General features: G+C 32.8%; 1 pseudogene; it reads right to left on the bottom strand.

Annotated features, from left to right (window-relative positions):
* Positions 1–5,323: 5,323 nt before the first annotated feature.
* LOC150038479 (uncharacterized) lies at positions 5,324–9,484 on the bottom strand (annotated as a pseudogene).
* Between the last annotated feature and the right edge of the window lie 14,739 nt (positions 9,485–24,223).

Here is a 24,223-nt window from a genome sequence, read left to right on the forward strand (position 1 = left end):
ACTGTATGCGGCAATCCTTCTTGAGCAGATGTTTGCGAGCACAAATCACCATAAAGCCTTGCGATAATGCTGCGCTCGACCGTTGATTTCTTGTGATCATTCTTTTTACCTTGCGTCAACGCATATTCTGCATAAAAATACAAAAATTAACTGTTTCTATACGATGAACGCATGTGACCGCAATGTTATACACTTAATGCTTTATGGACGCAATCTAACATATTTTATCAATATAAGCCAATATTGTTTAAGAACTTAGCACTGTAATACCATGCATTTCTGCCCGTTATCACAATCGGAGGGCTGTATTATAGGATTCAAAACTCCCCGAACTCTAGAAATTGATAGGGTCTCTCAGGTCCGTTTTCATTCTTATCTTTCCAACTTTGGGAGCATGATGATTCCAATCTTTGAGGTCTGAAAATGGAAGGTCACACTTACGAGAATTACTAAGTGTTAGTAAATTCTTGACCAAAGTAGCGATAACTAAAGTGCTATAAGAATAAAGAGTTATTCTGGGGTTAGCATCTAGTTAAGATTCTCTTGATTCAAAAGGGGAATAATCGACTACCCTTCGTTGGAGGTTACTCTAAACTTTTGAAATATCGTTGCAAAATATAATAATGAAGGGTACATTATTAGTTTTTTTTCGAAACTTGATTGAATTTAAAAGATTAATATTTTTACTAAAAAGGACATGTTTTTCTTTTCAGCATGACTAGCTCTTTAGTTCAACTATTAACTTCCGATAAACTTAACGGCGACAACTACTCAACATGGAAAACAAATCTGAATTCAACACTAGTAATAGATGACCTGAGATTTGTCTTAATTGAGGAATATCCTCAGGCCTCTGCCTCGAAAGAAGCACAAGGTAAATATGATTTACTAGTTGCTGAAACATGTTTAGTGGAGTTTGATACCTCAACCTGGATATTGGATTCAAGAGCCACTAGTCCTGGAAAAAGCTTGAAGAAGGCAAGATCACCCTCAAGATTGGAACAGGAGAGGTTGTCTCGGCCGAAGCAATGAGAGACTTGAAGTTGTTTTTCAATAATAGATATATCATACTTAACGATGTTTTGTATGCTCCTAAAATGAGATGGAATTTAATATTTATCACATGTATATTAAAATAAATGTATAAAATATCTTTTGAAGTTAATGAAGCGTTCATTTTCAGAAAAGGTATTCAAATTTGTTCTGCTATACTTGAAAACAACTTATATAAGTTAAGACCAACTAAAGAAAAATTTGTCTTAAATACTGAGATGTTTAGAACAGTCGAAACTCAGAATAAAAGACAAAAAGTTTCTTCTAATGCCTATTTATGGCACTTAAGACTTGACCACATAAATCTCAAAAGGATTGAGAGATTGATTAAAAATGGACTCCTAAATCAGTTAGAAGACAATTCTTTACCTCTATGTGAGTCTTGTCTTGAAGGAAAATGACTAAGAGATCTTTTACTGGAAAAGGTCTCAAAGCCACAATACCCTTAGAGCTCGTACATTCGGACCTCTGTGGACCGATGAATGTCAAAGCTCGAGGTGGGTATGAATATTTCATCAGTTTTATTGATGATTATTAAAAGTATGGTCATATTTACCTAATGCATCACAAGTCTGATTCTTTTGAAAAGTTCAAAGAATATAAGGCTGAGGTTGAGAACCAGTTAGGTAAAACAATTAAGACACTACGATCAGATCGAGGTGGGGAGTACATGGACTTAAGATTCCATAACTATATGATAGAATACGGAATCAAGTCACAACTCTCTACACTTAATATGCGTCAGCAGAACGGTGAATCTGGAAGAAGAAACAGAACCTTGTTGGACATGGTTCGCTCAATGATGAGCTTTGTTGAGTTACCTGATTCTTTTTGGGGACATGCATTAGAAACTGCTGTCTATATTTTGAATAACGTTCCCTCTAAAAGTGTTTCAGAAACACCTTATAAGCTATGGAAAAGGCGTAAAGGCAGTTTACGTCACTTTAGGATTTGGGGATGCTGGCACACGTGTTGGTGCAAAATCCTAAAAAATTGGAACGTCGTTCAAAACTATGCCTATTTCTAGATTATCCAAAAGAAACAAAAGGTGGTCTATTTTACGATCCTCAAGAGAATAAGGAATTTGTATTGACAAATGCCACATTCTTAGAGGAAGACCACATAAGAAGTCATCAACCTCGTAGTAGACTAGTATTGAATGAAATTTTCAAAGACGTTACAGATAGAGCTAGTTCATCTACTAAAGTAGTAGATAAAACTAGTTCATCTGGACAGTCACATCCTTCTCAAGAGTTGAGAATGCCTTGACATAGTGGGAGGGTTGTTCATCAGCCTGACCATTACTTGGGTTTAACAGAAACACAAGTCATCATACCTGATGACGACATAGAGGATCTATCGACCTATAAACGGGCGATGAAAGATGTGGATTGTGATCAGTGGGTCAAAGCCATGGACCTCGAAATGGAGTCTATGTACTTCAATTCTGTCTGAAAACTTGTAGATCAACCAAATGATGTAAAACCAATTGGTTGTAAGTGGATCTACAAGAGAAAACGAGACCAAGTCAGTAAAGTACAGACTTTTAAGGCTCGACTTGTGGCAAAGGGTTATACTAGAGAGAGGGAGTGGACTATAAAGAAACTTTCTCTCCCGTTGCCATGCTTAAGCGATTAGAATACTCTTATCCATTGCCGCCTTTTATGACTATGAAATTTGGCAGATGGATGTCAAGACAACCTTTCTAAATGGCAATCTTGAGGAGAGTATCTATATGGCTGAACCAGAGGGGTTTATTGCACAGGATCAAGAACAAAAGGTTTGTATGCTTAAAAAATCCATTTATGGGTTGAAACAAGCTTCTAGGTCTTGGAATATAAGATTTGATATTGCAATCAAATCTTATGGCTTTGTACAGAATGTTGACGAGCCTTGTGTTTACAAGAAGATCGTCAATTCTACTATAGAGTTTTTAGTTTTATATGTTGACGATATTCTACTCATTGGGAATGAAGTAGGTTACCTAACTGACATCAAGAAATGGCTAGCAATTTAGTTCCAAATGAAAGATTTGGGAAATGTGCAGTATGTTCTCGGGATTCAGATTATTCAGAACCACAAGAACAGAACACTAGCCATGTCTCAAGCAACTTATATGGAATTCATTTGTCAAAGGATTAATGTCCTAAGACACCTTAAGAGGTTGAGGATATGAGACGCATTTCCTATGCTTCCGCAGTAGGGAGCCTGATGTATGCAATGTTATGTACTAGACCTGACATATGCTACGTAGTAGGGATAGTCAGTAGGTATCAATCCAATCGTGGATATGATCATTGGACTACCGTTAAAAATATCCTCAAGTATTTTAAGAGAACAAGGTACTACATGTTCGTGTATGGTACTAAGGATTTGATCCTTACTGGATACACTAACTCTGATTTTCAAACCGATAGAGATACAAGAAAATCTACATTGGGATCAGTGTTCATTCTGAATGAAGGAGCAGTAGTGTGGAGAAGTGTGAAGCAAAACTGTATTGCGGACTCCACAGTGGAAGTTGAATACGTAGCTGCATTTGAAGCAGCAAAGGAAGCAGTATGGTTAAGGAAATTCTTGACAGATTTTGAAGTCGTTCCAAATATGCATCTATCTGTCACTCTATATTGTGATAATAGTGATGTAGTTGCAAATTCAAGAGAACTAAGAAGCCACAAGCGCGGCAAACATCTTGAGCACAAATACCATCTGTTCCGGGAGATTGTATATCGTGGAGACGTTGTAGTAACCCATATATCTTCTGAACAAAACATTGTTGATCCTTTTACAAAGGCTCTCACAGCTAAAGTGTTTGAAGGTCACCTACAGAGTCTAGGTCTACGAAGTTTGTAAACTAGAACAAGTGGGAGAACTTTTGGGTATATGCCTTATTTTATTGTATTCATATGTTTATTATACTCATATGTTTCTCAATTAAATTCAACATTGTGATACTCCACTAGGAGTTTTAGTCCAAATGGGAGTTTGTTGGATTTTATGTCCTAAAACTCGTAGTTTGTAAATTACTAAACATATTATGTTTTGTTTTTCGATAAAATTGTTGTTGAAATTGTAATCTTGAATCCAATAAACTAAGGTCCTGAGTCTATTTAATGTAGTTTGAACTTTATCTAATGACATAAATGTGGATCAAGTTCAAATATATAGCCAAAATGGTCTATAGTATGTGAATAAGGTTGGGTGCATTATTCTAGGGACACTATGGATGCGGCCCATTTTGTAGTTAGTACAAACGATATGATCCTAAATCATTCATGTAGAGACATGAAAGTGGGGACATCCTATGTAAAAAGTTTACATAAGACTGAACCATGAAATAGTCACTTTTTACGTTCTAAACGCCGTTTTATGTATAAAACTGACTATTTCGTTAATTGATGACATAGGTAATTTAATCTTAATCCTGAGCTAACTATGAACTCCTGTTCACTTGGAATTATCCTTAGATCTACATAGATGAGGACAGCTCATTATCGCTGGCCCAATAAGCCTTCCATTTCAGGGGTAAGATCATGTGGATAGCTGGGAACATAGGGTACAAGACGAAATTCACTCCTACCTGTTATAGGGATAGTAGATAGGTTGTTCCCTTTAGTACTGAATCCAGGTCTTGAACAAGGGGCCCCACCCTCTCCTTGGCTCGAGAGGGGTTTGGTTTGATAAGCGCCCGCGATGCTTGTTGGATGCAAAGCTAGAGGTCCTTCTAGGATCCTTACAAACACTCACAAAGAAAGCTACTTAGATCGAACTTAGAATCTATGATGGTCACTATTAGATCCTAAGAGAACTCACTCCATAATTAGTTTGATCAAGGCTAATCCAATGAATTGATTTAAATATCAAATCTAAAGAAAGATTTGAAAGAAAAAGACAACACCAAAAGGTTGAATAAGCACAAGTTTTTTACTATTGATAATCTGAGTTTTGAAGAAATTACAAGCCATTTTATAGGCCAAATGGTCGTGGATGCAAGAAACTCAAAAGTCATTCAAATACAATTAATTGCAAATTGTAGAAAATAACACCTAGAAACTTGAAACTTAATTGCATACAAAATTATAAGTCCAAATACAAAACTAGGAACGTAGAAAGTCTTCCAATTGCCTTAAATATCTCCTCTAGAAGGTGGCAAAGTAGATATACACGTTTGACAAGGTTTGACATCACATTTCTCCATGCAGTGCACACTTGACAACATTTTCTTCACAAAATCTGCACGCTTCTTTTGACCACCATGTCATCTTCCAAATTATAGGACTTTTCCCATGCCATCTTCATGCCATTCTCTTCTTGACTCATTGAACTAACATTATATATAACTTTGGTCTCAAAATTATTTGTCGGTTCTTGTGAATTTGCTAGTTTTTTAAGATGTAGTGTGAATGCCTCTTGAATCTTCTTTGCCTTGCTTCTTGTAATTAGTCTTTTAAATACATGGAATGGTTCAATGGTTGAATTCATATCATCCTCCCTTTCTTTAAAAGGATTTGTCCTCAAATCAAGGTCTTCATTCCCTACATCAAAAGGAGTCAAATCAACCACATTGAAAGTAGAACTTACGTTGTACTCACCTCGAAGATCCAATTTGTAGGCATTATTATTGATCCGCTCTATCACTTGAAATGGACCATCTCCTCTTGGTTAAAGTTTAGACATCCTTTGATCTGGAAACCTTTCCTTTTGTAGATGTACCCAAACCCAATCACCGGTTTTAAAAATCATTTTCTTTCTCCCTTGGTTCTTGCTATTGTCAAGTTTTTTATTCTTCTTTTCAAACCTTTCTTTGACTTCTTTATGCAAATTTTTGATGTATTCTGCTCTTGAAACAGCTACAACACTAGTAAACATATTAGGTGGCAAGGGTGACAAATCTAACGGAGTTAATGGATTAAAGCCATACACAACCTCAAAAGGTGAACAATGAGTGGTGCTATATATTGCTCTATTGTAAGCAAACTCTACAAAAGGTAGAGTATCCTCCCAAGACTTGAGATTTTTAGACATTAATGACCTAAGCAAAGTTCCCAATGTTCTATTAATCACCTCAGTTTGCCATCAGTTTGTGGGTGACAAGTTGTTGAAAACAAAAGCTTAGTTCCCAACTTACCCCACAAAACTTTCCAAAAATGACTTAAAAATTTTGCATCTCTATCACTAACAATGGTCTTAGGAATTCCATGCAATCTAACCACTTCCCTAAAGAAAAGATTAGCTATGTTAGTAGCATCATCTGTTTTATTACATGGTATGAAATGTGTCATTTTACTAAACCTATCAACTACCACAAAAATGTTATCATGATGTCTCCTAGTCTTTGATAGTCCTAAAACAAAATCCATGGTAATATCAACCCAAGGTTCACTAGAAACATCTAAAGGTGTGTAAAGACCATGTGGTTGTGTCTTAGACTTAGCCTTCATACATTTGAAACATTGTTTGCACACTTTATTCACATCCTTTCTCATTTTTAACCAATAAAAATGTTCAGCCAACATGTTATATCTTTTAAATTCCTCAAAATGCTCCATTAGTCCTCTTCCATGAGCTTCCTTCACAAGCAACTCTCTTATGGAACACTTAGGAATACAAAATTTTCCTTTCCTAAAAAGCATTTCATCAAACACAATATAATCATGCACGTTTTTCCCTTCTAAACATTGAATATACATATCATGAAATTCAGATGCCTCTACTTTGTACAAATAAATCATGTGTTTAAAACCAAGAATTTTTGCACTAAAGGAAGAAAACAATGCATACCTTCTTGATAATGCATCAGCCACCACATTATCCTTACCTTTCTTGTAATGAATGACATATGGAAATGTCTCTATGAACTCTATCCATTTAGCATGCCTCTTGTTCAACTTTGTTTGGCTTTTGAGGTGCTTCAAGCTTTCATGATCCGTGTGGATGACACTCTTTTGGCCACAAGTAATGTTGCCAAACTTGCAAAGCCCTTACAAGTGCATGTAATTCCTTATCATATGTTGGGTAGCTAAGTTGTGCTCCATTTAGCTTCTCACTAAAGAACATGATTGGCCTCTTTTCTTGCATCAAAACAGCTCTAATCCCTATCCCACTTGCATCACATTTAATTTCAAAAGATTGGTCAAAGTTAGTAAAGCAATACAAGGTGCATTAGTCAATTTATTTTTCAATTCATTGAATGCATTTTCTTGCTTTTCTTTCCATTCAAATTTCACATTCTTTTTAATAAGTTCATTCAACGGTGAGGCTATGCTACTGAAATCCTTAATAAACCTTCTATAAAAACTAGCCAAACCATGAAAATATCTCACCTCGGTTGCATTGGTGGGTGTTGGCCACTCTCGAATAGCCTTGACCTTTTCTTTATCAACTTTCACTCCATCCTTTCCAACAATGAATCCTAAGAAATTGTCTTGGTCTAGATAAAAGCTACACTTTTTTAAATTGGCATAAAGCTTTTATTCTCTAAGTTTAAGCAAAATTGTCTTGACATGTAACATATGTTCCTTCAAATTTTTAGAGTAAACAAGAATATCATCAAAGTATGCCACAACAAATTTTCCAATGTATTCTCTCAAAATATGATTCATAAGCCTCATAAAAGTACTTGGTGCATTGGTCAGACCAAATGGCATAACAAGCCACTCATAAAGACCAAATTTTGTTTTGAAAGCCGTTTTCCACTCATCTCCCACATGATTCGAATTTGATGGTAACCACTTTTAAGATCAATTTTTGAAAACAATTTTGCACCATGTAATTCATCTAGCATGTTGTCCAATCTAGGAATAGGATGTCGATACTTTACCGTTATTTTGTTAATGGCTCGACAATCAACACACATCCTCCATGTTCCATCTTTTTTGGGCACTAAAATGACTGGAACCGAACAAGGACTCATGCTTTCTCGAACATAACCTTTATCCATGGCTCTTCCACTTGTCTTTGAATTTCCTTGGCTTTGATTGGATTGGTCCTGTATGCCGCCATATTTGGAAGCGTTGCCCCAGGTATGAAGTCAATTTTGTGCTCAATTCCTCTTAAAGGAGATAGACCCGTAGGTGCATCTTCATGTGGAAACATGTCATTAAATTCCTACAAAAGAGATTTAAAAGCACTAAGCAAACCATCATTAGAGTTAGGTTCAGTTACTAAACACATTCCTTTGCACATAAGTACAGAGTTTGGTGCTTCGAATGAAAACATATTCCTCTCTTCCCCCTTTCTCATAACCAAACTCACACTCTTTCTTTTTTCCTCAAAATCACTCTTTTTTCTCTCTTGGTTTTTACTCATCTTTTGCCCCTTACTTTTTTCTTTTTTTTTTTTTTTCGCTCTTCTCCTTTAACTTACTTTATTCTCTCCTCTCTTGATCCTCAAATTCTTTTCTTTTCTTTTCTAATTTCACTTGATCGCATTGTACTTCATATGGAGATAATGGAAGCAAAGTAAACTTCTTCCCATTCAAATTAAATGTGTACTTGTTCAACAAACCATCATATGTGACTTCTCTATCATATTGCCAAGGTCGGCCCAATAACATATCAACCGCATGCATAGGTACTACATTGCAAAGAACCTCATCCTTATATCTTCCCAAAGTAAAAGAAATAAGAACTTGGGAGTTTACCTGCAATTCTCCTTTGTTTGTTAACCATTGAAGTTTATATGGTTTTGGATGTGGACGAGTAGTGAGTTGGAGTCTTTTTACAAGAAAACTACTTACAACATTTGTGCAACTTCCAATATCAATCACCAAGCTACATAGGGTTCTTTAAATCAAGCACCTTGTGTGAAATAAGTTCTCTCTTTGATCTTCAAATTTCTCCTCCTTGATTTGTACATTAAGTACTCTTCTTCCAACTAAGGATATGGAGTTACCTTCTTCAATGTACTCATTATAAAAGGCTTCGGATTCTTCCTCAAGGCTGCCACCTTGTTCATCACATTCATCTTCTGAATCAATAATTCCATTTCTTATGACCATGACTTTTTTATTGACACAATCTTTGCTTATGTGCCCAAATCCTTTGCACTTCAAATATTGAATGGAACTAGATTTCTCTTTTTCCTCCTTTGAAGCTTCATTCTTTTTAGTATAGGTGCTCCCAGCTTCCACTCGTTTAGGAACCACAAACTTCCCTTCTGCTTCACCCCTATTCACAAAACCATCCTTGTTCCAAACATTAGAATTTGAAAAGGTATTAGCTTTAGAATTATACCTCTTGGAATGTTCCTTTTCTTCTCTCAATTGTTCTTCAATTTTGATTGCATAATGATATATATCTTCCAAGTATAGTTGAGGATATCTATCAACGATATGAGCAATTTCTCGATTTAAACCTCCAAGGAATCTAGACATGGTGTCTTCTTCTTCTTCTTCTTCTTGAATATTTGCTCTTTCTATCAAAGTTTCCATCTCTTGATAATATTCAGCTAAACTTTTTGTTCCCTATCTCAAAACTTGCAATTTAGTTCTCAAATCTCTTTCATAATATTTTGGAACATACCTCTTTCTCATGGCTTCTTTAAGTTCTTCCCAAGTTTCAATGGGATCCTCCTTTTTCCTCCTTCTCTTGGATTTGAGATGTTGATACCAATTTTCCGCATGATTAGTGAATTCGGCAATGGCAAGTCTCATCTTCTTATTCTCACTTAATGTGTTGCAATCAAACACATGTTCTATCTTCCTTTCCCATTTCAAGTATGCCTTCGCATCCGACATTCCACAAAATGGTGGAATTTTGAGCTTGACTCCACTATCTCTATCTTCATGGATTCTTTCTCCATGTCTAGGGTGCATATTATTTCTTCCTCTTCCTCTCATGTTTCCTCTTCCTCCAATCTGTCTTTCTTGTTCAACTAAGTCAATTACTCCTTCATCTTCTTGTAAGACTCTTTGTTATTGTGCCCTTCTTTCTTGCCTATCTTCCCTCATCATTTCCATCATGCCTTAAATGGCTTGAAGAATAGCCATATTAGTATCTTGTACTTGTGGTACTCTTTCACCCCGTGACATTTTAAAGTTAGTAATAAAAGGACCTCACCACACTTCTCACCAATTTCACTCAAGAACACTCGTGTTTATCACTTAAGGGTAGGCTTTTGGTACTAGGTCAAAGATGTATGGGTTGACTTATATTTTTGGTGCAATCTCACCAAAAGTTTGATAAAAAAACCAATTCAAAATGATCAACTCTCACAAACTAAGACTAGAGTAACTAAACTTAGGCTAAAAAAAAAACAAATCTGGATTTTTTTCCTCAAATGAATGACAAGAAACTTTCATGTGCTTTGGATCTTTGATTTCTTTTCTTTTTCTTTTTTTTTTGTTACTGTTTTTTTCTTTTTTTTTTCTAATGTTTTTTTTTTCTTTAAGATCTAAGCTGATTTGAAGAAGTTTTGAAGACAAGTTGTAGTATGTCTTGTTACAAGATGTAAGTAATTGCTATGGAAAAAAAAGTGAAATAAAGTAAATTGAAACAAAGTAAAGATAACACCTCTACAGTCGGCCAAGAACAATGAACAAATGCTCTGATACCAAATGATAAGCGACCGTGATGCTTGTTGGATGCAAAGCTAGAGGTCCTTCTAGGATCCTTGCAAATACTCACAAAGAAAGCTACTTAGATCGAACTTAGAATATATGATGGTCACTATTAGATCCTAAGACAACTCACTCCAGAATTAGTTTGATCAAGACTAATTCAATGAATTAATTTAAATATCAAATCTAAAGTAAGATTTGAAAGAAAAAGACAACACCAAAAAGTTGAATAAGCACAAGCTTTTTACTATTGATAATCTGAGTTTTGAAGAAAATTACAAGCCATTTTATAGGCCAAATGGTCGTGGATGCAAGAAACTCAAAAGTCATTCAAATGCAATTAATTGCAAATTGTAGAAAATAACACTTAGAAACTTGAAACTTAATTGCATACTAAATTATAAGTCCAAATGCAAAACTAGGAATGTAGAAAGTCTTTCAATTGCCTTAAATATCTCCTCTAGAAGGTGGCAAAGTAGATATGCACGTTTGACAAAGTTTGACATCACATTTTCCCATGCAGTGCACACTTGACAACATTTTCTTCACAAAATCTGCACTTTTTTTTACCACCATGTCATCTTCCAAATTATAGGACTTTTCCCATGCCATCTTCATGTTATTCTCTTCTTAACTCATTGAACTAACATTATATATAACTTTGGTCTGAAAATTATTTGTCGGTTCTTGTGAATTTGCTAGTTTTTTAAGATGTAGTGTGAATGCCTCTTGAATCTTCTTTGTCTTGCTTCTTGTAATTGGTCTTTTAGGTACATGCAATGGTTCAATGGTTGAATTCATATCATGATTTATAGGTTGGACCTTAAACCAATTGTTCATTAGAGGATCAGTGGAGCTTAAGGAACAAGATGTAGTCTTGGGGGTAAAACGATTTTTATGACCCAACCGAGATTACGAACAACCTGTGAAGGATTAACTTACTAATTATGGTTATATCAAATGGACACAAATATATCTATAATGAGGGGAGTGTAACTACGGGACTATAGTGGAATGACCTGTGAGTTAACGAATGTTGATTAGCTCCGTCTAAAGAGTTTAGCTAGCTAATCTCGGATCATTGGCGCCCATGATCTATAGGTCCATAGGTTCCCCTACTAGCTCATATGGAATAAACTTAAAACAGTATGATGGAATAATTCGAATTGTTCGAATTAGGTGAAGAGAGAGAAACCGACAAGTATATGTGATATAGTGATCGATTTTTCAGTTTAGAGATACAACTTTAATATTTAAATGTGATTTAAATATCAAGAATATGAATATGTTCATATTCGGAAGCTCAGAAATAATGGAAATGGTCAAAGATGTAAAAAGTCAAAGAGTTGACTTTGGACTTTCAAAAGTCAAACTTTGACCGACCTTATATTCAAATGTGATTTGAATTTTGAGAAAATGAATGCGGAATCATGCTTGGGAGGTCAAAATTAGTCAATACGAAAAAAATCATAAAAAGTCAAAATGTTGATTTTTTTGTTAAAGTTTGACTTTGACAAAATGACTATTTTGCCCTTTGACTAAAGTTAGTGGGAAAATCCAAACATTTGTTGGATAATTCCACTAACAAGATAGTGGGCTAGGTGTTGGCTTATAGTGGAGACATTAAACCCACTTAGATAGTGGATTCTAGGTGTTGGGTTTTTATGAATTTGTTTCATGCAATTTTGCATGGTCTTTTTCTATAAATATGGGCTTTTCAATTTGGATTAAAAGTTTTTGCCACTTTTTCCAAAATAGTTTTTCAAAATTGGGCTGAAAAATAAAAATCCAAACCCAACCCAAAATCTATCTTCTAATTCCATCTCTTTCTCTCTCTCGGGTTCTTCATTTATCGGGCCCCACAACCTGATTCTGAGTCCAGAGGATAGTAGGTGAGCTCTAGTGGTGGTCCGAAAGATTCGAGTCGAGATTCAGCGAGGAAAAGCGTTTTTCAGAAGCTACAAAGGTTGTATCCTATCCAAATTAATTTACTGTCTTCCTTTTTTTTGCATGCTAATTTCCTTTTAATTAAAAGCAATTAGAGTGTAATTAGATCCTTATTCCACTGCATATGTCTTGTGTTCCATCACAATGATACCCCAGCGAGGCAGGACAAACGTCACCGGTGGGGTGATCAAATGTCCCTTCACTAAGATGAGACATTCTCAACCATTAGGTACTCTTGGAACTGAACCTAATAGCCACCATTTGTTCAGTTAAGAACTGTTAACCCTTAACAATTTCGCATAAGTGTAACCTCTCATTTTCGACCCCAGAGTCCCGCCCTAATGCGCCCACCGTAAGGAAAAAGAAGATTAGGACAAGGGACTAAGTAACCTTACCCTCTTACAGGAGATCAAATAAAAAAACGCACAAAACTACCATCCTATATGGGGACACACCCAGGGTACCATGAGGCGATGCGCAGAAACTTTATTCAATCTAATGAGAGAGACCGTGGAATATGTGGTCGCACTTCCCGCTCCCACTTACTATGAGCATTCTCTCCATCCACTTTGATATTGATCTGCCCAAACACTATCCTTTAAAGGGACACTCCCAGGGTGTCACGAGGCCGATGATAGATCTCACGGACTATGAGGGAGAAACGCGAGAGATGTAAATGAAGCATCAAACGCCCTAAGTACCTCCCATTGAATGTTCTACCTAGGGGTTTATTAACCTAGATAATCCAGCTACTGATTATAATTTAAGTCATTTATTAAGTTTGCTCAAAAAACAACTTTTGTCTTTGAAATAAAAAAACAAGTCCAAGTAGTCACATTAAATTCTTTAATGGACTGGCCTTAACTTGCATGTATGCATCAAATCTATCTAAAACACCTTTCCAGGTAGATTCCCAGGTAGGGGTGTTCGTTGCCGTCACGTTAAATACCCCAGCTTAGACAGAACCCACCTTAGACAAAAGGTCTATTATAGATAGATTTGCTATATATTAATCTTTTACTAATTATTTTAGTTCTAATTTCATTTTATAACCATTTATAAAATAAACAACTAAAACATACATGCCATATAATGAAATATTTATAACGCTTATAAATATTACGTTAAATAAATAATGCATACATAAATATAACCCTTATATTATATGATACATGAGCATGCACTTATGTAAATTAAATCATGCTTCAATAAATCATAACACTTATAATAAAAAGAATATACATGACCTAAGGTGGGATTTATCTATATGTGCATACCATATGACATAAAAAAAAATACATCACATGTATAAAACCATGGACTAATGGACTGGGATGAATCAAAACAAAACCGGAATGAGAAAATAATCTATTTACATAATTTTGCTGAACAAACCGGTTCACAAGCGAACCAAGTCTTGAACCACTGGGCGAAGCTCCCATCGTTTAGTAAACGCCTCCAGGTAAACGATCATGTAGCGCACACTAGACGGTAGCATAAAAGCTAAACGATCGCATAGACAACAATGAGGCCACGAAGCCTCGTCTAAACGATCGCTTAGCACGCGAAAGATAAACGATTTACCGTGCAATTACTCCGCGATCATATAGTCAGTAACTAAGAGATGAGGCTTGCTGAGCTATACAATCGTCTAGTGCGCGCGCATGTTAAACGACAACCGAGCATCGATACTCAACGATCGTTTACCTCATCAGCTACACGACATGACCAACACTTGACCGTCTTCTTCCACGAAGAAAAACAACCCTTGCTCCGAACTTCATCATGAACGACTCAAGACTCAAACTAACTTTGAATTTACAGACTCGATAGCAATTAATTGTGCCAAAAAAAATGCAGAGGCCTTTACAATTAACTTGAGAATTTAACAAACCGAGGTTACATCCCAAAAAACTCCACTAATCCACACATCCACAAACGGATTAACAATTAAAATAGAGAGTAGACATGCTGCACCCACCATGAATGTAACTGCAATTCTTTTACAGCAATGAATTGGAATTTCCTACCTTAACCTATGCGTCCAAGGTTCCTACCTTTTCAAGTTATGTTTCTAACTCAGAGATGACTCATTTCATATTTAATACTTAGTCCAATTTCCTCTTTCTTCCTTGACCTATGCGTTTACCTTGTCCCCCAACACTTAGCCAATTTCTTTTCTTCCATTTCCAGGTCAATTCTAGGTTCAAAGCATAGTTTTGACACTTAGCCAAAATTTTGCCTTCCAACCTACTATGCCTCCAACTCTTGAATTCTTTAACACTTAGCTAAACTTTCCTTCTCCAACTCCTCCTTTATTCATATGTCAACCACATGGTCTCCATACTTAGCCATTTTCTTGACTACTGAAGGTGACTACTTGATGCCACCTCCAAAGCATGGTTCTAATACTCAGCCAAATTTTTTGCTTTCAAATTTTTCCGCTTGGGTTCCCATCAAGTATTCTTAATTCCAAGGCATAGTTTAGGGACTTAGCTAAACTTTTTCCTTCCAATACTTTAATTATGAGTTATTCTCTCAACCTAAGGAATATTGCAAAGGTTAAGGTGTTACAACTTTGACATAGCTTTGTTATTGATTAAGATAGTTTAAATTGTGATAATAGCGATAGGATAAATGGAATTTTGATAATAGTATAGTATTAATTTTTTGTCGACATGCCGACTTCATCAATATTTCCATGTTTTAATGAGTTTGAAATTTTTATTAAAGGTGGATCGATATTTTCATTATATCGTAACAAGTCCATAAAACATAAAAAGTAAACAAAAAATTGTCAAAATAAATATAATATAAATAGTAAATATTTTTTAATTTTAAACTCGGAACTTTGGAGATTAATTGAAACAATTTCATGTTAGTCTTCAAGAGAATAATATTTTTTAAATGAATTACGAAATATGCTTGTAACAAATTTTCTCCATAAATGATTAATATATAGCATTTTACCATTAATATCGAACATAAATGATATGGTAATTAATTTGCGATAAGTTAGAATTTGTTTTAAAATTTTTCTATTTTTAGAAAATAATTAAGTTGTATTGATTGGGCTGTTTAGGTAATTTGTCTTATAAAAATTTCTGTCCCAAGGACTTAAAATGCATTCTAGAAATTGTTGGTTGTAGATCTTTGAAGAACTATTGAATGAGATTAAAAAAAAAATCAAATTGATATACTTTAGGGTGTAATTTGAACAAAAATATAAAAAAAAATGCAAACTATAATAAATTAAATGAAAAATATGAACGGGCTCGAATACAAGGTGATGAGATACTTATAAATATCGGAGGAAAATCAAGTAAATATTGAAAACAAACATGTTGACAATTAGGTTGAGACACGAATATCTCGCTCTTTTTAAGGAGATTCCAGTCCTTGCGGTGTGTATTGAATTTCTTATATCAACCACCGGTGCAACAAATATTCTTTGGCCTGTCTCCTCCATGATATAACCACCTAACTGAAATTTTGTGTAGCTTAAACCACTTTGTACTGAAAAGTTGAGCTCAAAGCTCCACAATTAAAACATTCTTCTTTTGGCCTATTGCTTGTAAAAGAGCTAATAAGAGAAAGTAAGAAAGAAAGATATGTTCACTATTTATTGGTGTGTTGTGTTGTAATTTAGAGAAAGAAACACTAGGTATTTATAGTAAATTTTAGATCTAAATATTTAATATATAATTCATGAGATTTACTTAACATTTCTCTAAATAACCACAACAAATACTTTTCTCTCTAACTTAATATGAAAACCTCTTTTAACTTTTTAACTTTATCATGTATAATTTAAAACTCATAAAATATATTAAAAGTGTAACAACAATTCCCCCCACTCATTTTTAATGTTTAAAATAATCATCAAAATAGCACTACAAGAAAAGGTTTTTCTATAACCTTTGGATATAGTCTTTTTCAAAAAAAAATTTATTTCAAATGGTAAAACTGTTGAAAATATTTACAAGATATAGTAAAATTTTAGAACTATTAATGATAAACGCTTATAGACACGGATAGACTTCTATCAGTGTCTTTCAATGTCTATCAACATCTATCACTAAATTTTGTAGATATTTTGATTCATTTTTCTATATTTAAAAATAAGCCATGGAATTGAAAGGAAAAAAAATTCTTTTTTTTTTTTTTGCATGCGGCAAAAAGAGAGGTAAAAGGAGGATCTAAAGCTACTTTTTCATTTTGCTTTCTCCGTCCCTCTTGCCATCCCATCTTTTTTTTTTTTTTTTGTCTCTCTTTCCCCCTCTTCTCCATTTCTTTCTCTTCCTTAGGTCTCTCTATTTTCTTATAGACCTAAAAATGCTTGTTTCAGTGGACCTCTACGTATGTGAAAACGGGATCCCACGTCGTTCGCATCAGAATTTGGGTACATTTTAAAATAATAGGATATGAAGATTCACAACGGTGGATGGAGGGTAGGGACCAACAACATATGTGACCTGGTGACAACAGACTCTCAGTGATAAAAGACAAACATAGATATGGCAACGGCTTAATTGAAGAGAGCCCATTAAAGCACTAACCTTTTGTTGTAGAATTATTTGAACCTTTTATACTAATTTCAAAATTTATTTTCTTGAATTCTGGGTGCTTTGTTTTGTCTTACCAATCTCATTCTTCTTTCTCTCCCTCTCTTTGTATTTCATTTGCACTTCATTTTCTTTTTGGTTGTCTTTGGAAGTTGCGATCGTAAGAGTTGATGGAGAATATGATTGATCTGATGCTTAAACCTAAGTCCGCCATTGGTAATGAAGTTCCAATTTTGATGTTTGGACCATTTTTCTTCAATTTACGTGATTGATGCCACTTCTTTGCTCTAACTACTTACACATAATAAGTATTTTTTTTTTGTTCTCTTTGATTTTGGATTATAGATTCATTTAGTGAACTGTTGTAGTGAATTGAAACTTAGTCTAAATTATGTGGTCTTTTTATTATAGCACTTTTCTTCAGTATTCTTCAAGAAGTTGTCGAAACTTCCTTTCTTTGGTTAAGCTTCATTGTTGGCCTCTGTTTTGTTTTCCCATTTTTCTTTCCTTCTAATATTTTCATTTGGTATATTATGGTATGCAAGTATATTAAAGAAGGCAATATAATATGTTTTACACTATTGTGGTATGTAGAGTTGGTGACATATAGATATTGCAGATTCAATTTGGCGAAGTATTTGTAATCTTCTAGGTTTTAAACTTACATTGTATAAGATAATCTTATCATTATGGTTCTTTCAACTTAGAAGTGGTTTATTATGTATTGTTTATTATTCTTTAGATGGAAAGTTGTATTGATATAGTTAATTTTGGAAGTTTATGAGATTTAAAATTTTTTCCTTTTCTGTCAACCATGTCCAAACATAGAATTGGAAACAGTTAGATTGTATAGTTGGAATTCTTGAAGCGAGAAATTTCAAATTAAGAAACTTTAAATTAAAGTAGTTTTGGAGAGGTGGGGTAGTGATCACTTAGAAGATTCTTTGTTTGAACATATCTTGCTTTCTTTACCTTGAAGTATGCTAGTTTCCATTCTTCTTCCAGTCCAATTTCACCTTGATTCAATATTCACTTTCTAGTTCAAAAATGTATTTTCTTTTCGTTTGTAGTTTTTGATTCAATATCCACTCTCCAGTTGAAAGAATGTATATTCTTTTCGTTTGTATCTTTTGATTCAATATCTAATCAGTAGTGTCTTAAAGAAACTCTCTTTGACTGACGACAAGTTGAAGAAACCAAACTTGAATAGGATGGATACTTCTAAAGCTTCACCACATGAACTACTCTTCCTAGGTAAATTTTATGCTTTTTTGAGTTTATTACTTTTCTTTTTTCTTTTATATTAGTTTTCAAATGATCTATTCTATACATTGTATATTTGTGTCCTTGAGTTCTAAGAATACATGTAGCTTAAAAATGTATAACAAAAAATTCTAAAAACACCACATTGAATCAAAACCTCTCACATTTTAAGCCTTTTGAATGTTCTAATCCATTGGTTGGACTATAAGGCTCTTTAAATTGGAAGCTGGTTCAAATTTAGATTTCTTGCCCTATCTCTTGTTTTATTGTTCCGTCTATTAATATATTTTTCTACGGTAAAATTTTCAATTATTAATTAACCACACATTATTATGTTGTTTTGAGTCAAAATGAAACTCAAAATGACAATTATGCACTTTTTACGTAGTTTTGAGATTTAAAGTTATACTTAGACACTTTTCAAGTGGTTTTGGAAACCAATTTGATAGTAATTCACCTTTTATGTAGGTGAATGAAATGATACCTTTACACACAAAAAGTCAAAGATGGAAGCTCAATTCCATGATGCTACAATTCTCAACATTTGATGAATATTGTATTTTGTGAATGTTGTAGACTTGCAAATTACATTTGATGTATTTCTTCTATTATTGGATAGTTTCTTTAGTTTATAATGTAAATTGATTACTAAATTTCAATAATGAAGGGAAGTTATTTTATTTAATGCATACATTATGAAGTATTTCATGTATACAAGTGCTTGTAATGTAAATGAGCATAATTTCAATGTTGTTTGTTATAGCTTAAAATTAAAGATATATATATATATATATATATATATATATATATATATAATATATATATATATATATATATATATATATATATATAATATCATTATAAAAAAAGTTATCATTTGTCAAAGAAAGCATTAAGAAAAAACTATTATATAGTAAAGATAGCATTGAGAGTAAGCTATTATATGTTAAAGATAGCTTTAATGACTAATTCTATTGAATGTTTTTATAGTCATGTATACATGCTATATCTTCATACTTTACTATAGCATCTATTATAACCCTACAAAAAAGCTATAAAAAGTTGCAGACTTTTAATAACTTGGGCTAAGAGGAACTTTAGAAAAGACTATAAAAAATCTTTTATAGTTTTTTTTTATTAGCTATCATAACCATTATTTCTTGTAGTGTATAATTGGCCAAAAGACAAATAATTATGCATCATAAAGGTGTAATTCTGCATTAAACCTTTACTAGTAAAATAATAATCTCTTATCCAACGTTAATAGTTATCTCTGACTTGAACTATAACATTAAAAAAGATAGAATACTTATGTTCTACATGTAATTATCTAAGTTTTGACATGAGCTTTATTGGATAGCACTTTAAGGCCTTATGTTGATCCCAATATTTCATGAATGTATTTGAGAATATATTCTCATAGAGAGCAACCTCACTCTCACACTTATATAAGTAAAATTTATCAATGCTCCTATAACATAACACATCCTATTCATACGAGCTACAATTTTATTAAGAGTTTATTGACAAACTCAAACCTCCACATCGTTGTAGGATAATGCACTCACATCGTAGGGACAGATCAATATATAAAGATAGTGCACTTCTCGGCCACCTTATAATTCATTTTTTCCTTTGAATCTAGTTCTTAGAATCTCTACTCACTAGGTGAGTATCCCTATATATGGATCATGACAATTATAAGGTTTTAACTCCATCCCCCTTGATATATTCCAAACCATTTCTTTAGTTAAGACCTTTGTTAATGGATCTGCAAGATTATCACAAGATTTAATGTAACTCACATTAATTATCCCATTACTCAAATAAGATCTCATAATACTGTGTTTTCTTCTTATTGGTTTGAATTTACCATTATAAAAACAATTGTTTACTCTACTAATTGTGGTAGCGCTATCACAATTTATCAAGATATGAGGTATTAGTTTCTCCTACATTGGAATTTCATATAATAAATCTCTTAACCAACTTGCTTCCTCCCTAGCTTAAGCTAAATCAATAAGCTCTGCTTCTATAATGGAGTTGGCAATAATTTTTTGTTTTTTAGATTTTCAACAAATATCACTACCTCCCAATGTAAAAATATACCCTATAATAGATAGAGAATCATTTGACAATGTATTCTAGTCAACATCAGAAAATCCTTCAATAACAACAGGATATTTTTTATAGAGTAAGCCATGATCTTTTATTCCCAACAAATATTTCACAACACAATCAATGGCATGTCAATATTCTTTACCTGGCTTATTTGTAAACCTGCTAATAACTCCCTACTGCACATGCAATATCAGGTTTAGTACAATTAGTTGCATATCGTAGGCTACCAATCACATTGCCCTACTCCTTTTGATTAATTACATCACTTTCATTTTTAATAGAATAAGTAAACACTTGAATCAAATGGAGTAGATACTTGTTTACAATCAAAATAATTGTATGTTATGAGTATTTTCTCGATATAATGTGATTGGTCAAGAAAAATCCATATGAATTTTTCGTTATTTTCATACTTGCTATAAAATTAGCCTCACCAAGATCTTTTGTGTCAAAATGACTGCTCAACAGTTTTTTTTTGTTTCATTTATGATAAAATTATTCGAGCAAAAAATCAGTAAACCATCAACATATGAGAAAATAATAATATGAGAATCTTTTTCATGATTTATGGTTGATGCACTTATCACATTCATCTAGTTTATAACCATTAATTTAGCATGTAAGAATCAAAATTTTCATGTCATTGCTTTGGAGCTTGCTTTAAGCCATATAGGGATTCAGTAAGTTTACACACTTTGTTATCTTGTCTAGGTTCTATAAAACATTCAGGTTGGTTCATATAAATTTCATCTTCTAAATCACTATTTAGAAAAGTTGTTTCACATCTATTCGATGAATATTCATACCAAGAATTGCAGCAATTGCAATTAACAATCTAATGGATGTAATTCTTGTAATTTGAGTAAAATTTCGCACGGGATCGGATCACCGTGGGGCCCCACCCTGATCAGAGCAAGAATGAGGATGGGAGGGTATCCCCGCCCCATCCCCGACCCCGACCTCGACCCCATCCCGATTAGATTTTTAAATATATTTTTCTATATGAATATAAATATATTAGGTATTTAACTTTTTACATTTAGCCTCGTGTTTAATTTAGCCTAATCTAAGCCCAACTAAAGTGTCCAAGCCCAAACCAAAGAGAATTTTAGGATTTTTTTTTTTTTAAAAAAAGGTCCCCGTGGGGAAACAAAAGAAGAAACTGGGAATGAGTCCCCATAAAGGCCCGTTTACTCGACGGGGAATCTCCGTCCCCGTCCCCGCCTTCAAATGGCAGAGGTAAAGATGAGGGTAAATTCTCCCCGATGGGATAGGGACGTGGACGGGGAACCCTCCCCATCCCGTCCCAACCTCGTTGCCAACCCTACTCGAGAAAAGATATCAAAGAAGTCTAAATCTTCCTTTTGTTTAGAACCTTTTACGACAAGTCTAACTTTATACTTGTGGTTTGTGTTTTGTTAAACAAAAAAAATAAAATAAAATAAAAAGTAAAAAGTTACCAAATATGTGTGATTTCTCTTTATATCTCTTTCTTTGTATAAAAACATAAAATAAAAAGTAGTTATAGAACATATTAAAAAAAAAAGTTACCAAATACGTGTGGTTTGTGTTTTGTTAAAAAAAAACAAAAAAAACAAAAAAAACAAACAAACAAAAACCAAAACCAAAAGTAAATACTAAGATCATGTTTGACGATCAGAAGATTAAGGCAACGTTTGACATTATATTAGCTACTTCAAAAAAAACTATTTAGAAAAAAACTTCACCACTTTACACGTTTGGTAATTTAGATTTTTTAAAATTTTATATAAAATCACTTTTTTAAATCTTATGGTTTCCAAAATGAAAACTAGCTTTCTTTTTAGATTGTTCAATAATCAGGTGCCTTTTTAACAATAAATACTTTTTTTTCCCTATAATCTCTCATTTTCTATCAATTTCACACTTTTTTATATCAACTTTTTTTTTTCTTATTTATTGATTCATTTCTAAAACACCATTAAAGTATCACAACTACCAGAAACAAATTCAAGATCAATCACAATTAGTTCATATTTTATTTTAATTTTTTTTTGTTCAGTCATCATTCTTTTTCTTTTTCAATTTTCATTTTCTTTTTCCTTATCTCATTTGTCATCCAAATGTTTATTGAGTGATTTATCCTATTATATAATTTTTAAATTTTTATGTTAAATAGATAACATAGTTTTTTTTTGTCACATTTTTTCTGTACTTAAATTCAAGTAACATTTGTTCATTACAATTATTTTATACAATTATTTTTTAAAACTTTTTATCATATAATTTAAGGAAATAACAATATATAGTTTGAACTTTTTGGGGTAAAATATAGTTTGTAAATTAAACTTTAAAATTTATAAATAAATAACTCATGACAATTTAATATACTAAAAAATAATAATTAAATGATTAAATAATGTCTAACTCGATCATTATAACTAAATTATAACAAATCTAATTTAAACTTACCAAGCTGTTATCTGCTTTTTTATGTTCGAAATTGAAATTTACCAAACACCAATTAGCTTCCTATAATAGTTGATTTTTCTAAGAGTATAACTACTAACAATTATTTTAAAAGTTATAACAATTGCAAACAAAATCTAAATTTATATTTATAGACATTACCTTCCTCTATTGGTTTTGTGTTTTGTTATGTACAGTGTTTTAAAAAATCAAACAATATTTTAAAAATTAAAAGTAGTTTTTAAAAATTAAACTAGTTTTGGTTTTTGATATTTTGCGAACAACTCTAAGATATTTTTTTAGGAGAAAAAAACCATAATCAACAATTATTTTTCTGCATCTATTATTATATGAGGGTTTTTTTTTTCAAAGGCACACAAATTCTCTCTCACCCTATTTTAAATTTCTATTAGAAAAATCGTTTTTATTTCAAAAGCATTTTTGAAAAGTGCTTAAATAGAGTGAGATCTCTGTTTAAGCATTTTTTTTATTTATTAAATTTTTTATAATATTAAAATATATTTTTTAGGAGTAGCTAAAAAAAGTGTTGGATTTCTCAAACACCATCCTCCTGGGATTTTGAAATGCCTTCTAATTTAAGCATTTTAAAAGAATATATTTTCATACATTACATTTCCTTAAAATGCTCTAAATAAATAAATAAATAATTTGTTGGTTGCATTATATTCAAAAGTGGTTCGATGAATTATAAATATGTTTTCTTCTTACTAAATATTTGAAAAAATTTTAAATAATCACTTTAAAGTATCTATTTCTCGTTTCTTTAGAAATGCTTGGTTTTATAATTAATCTAAATTAAGCATTTTTTATTTATTCAATTTTTTTATAAAAAAATATTTTGATCATCTAAAATCACTCGATAAACTATACTAAACATGGGGTAAATCACTAATGGTTTTTTAAATGTTCTATTAGAAAAATCAAATTTATTTTAAAGGCATTTTTTCCCAAAAGCTATTCCAAACACAAATTTCATCTTTTGTATTCTTCGGAGAGAGAGCAAGAGAGCATTGTTTTTGTTTTTCCTGGGCCTGTTTGTAGTATATTGGGCCTATTTCACGTGGGCTGTCTTCCCTTTCTGGGCCAATAGTATTGGGCTTCTCTGATTTACCAAGGGACAATCGGACAGATAGCTATATTAATATAGTTATTTTGACAAATAACTAAACAATTTTTTTCTTTGATAAATGTCAATTTATTAAATTTAAATATAGATCTAAATTTTCAGTATACAATAATAGCCATG

Source organism: Benincasa hispida, chromosome 1 (assembly GCF_027475165.1).
Source record: "Benincasa hispida cultivar pf3 chromosome 1, pf3_genome.v1.1, whole genome shotgun sequence".
In the NCBI taxonomy this organism is placed as follows: Eukaryota; Viridiplantae; Streptophyta; class Magnoliopsida; order Cucurbitales; family Cucurbitaceae; genus Benincasa; species Benincasa hispida.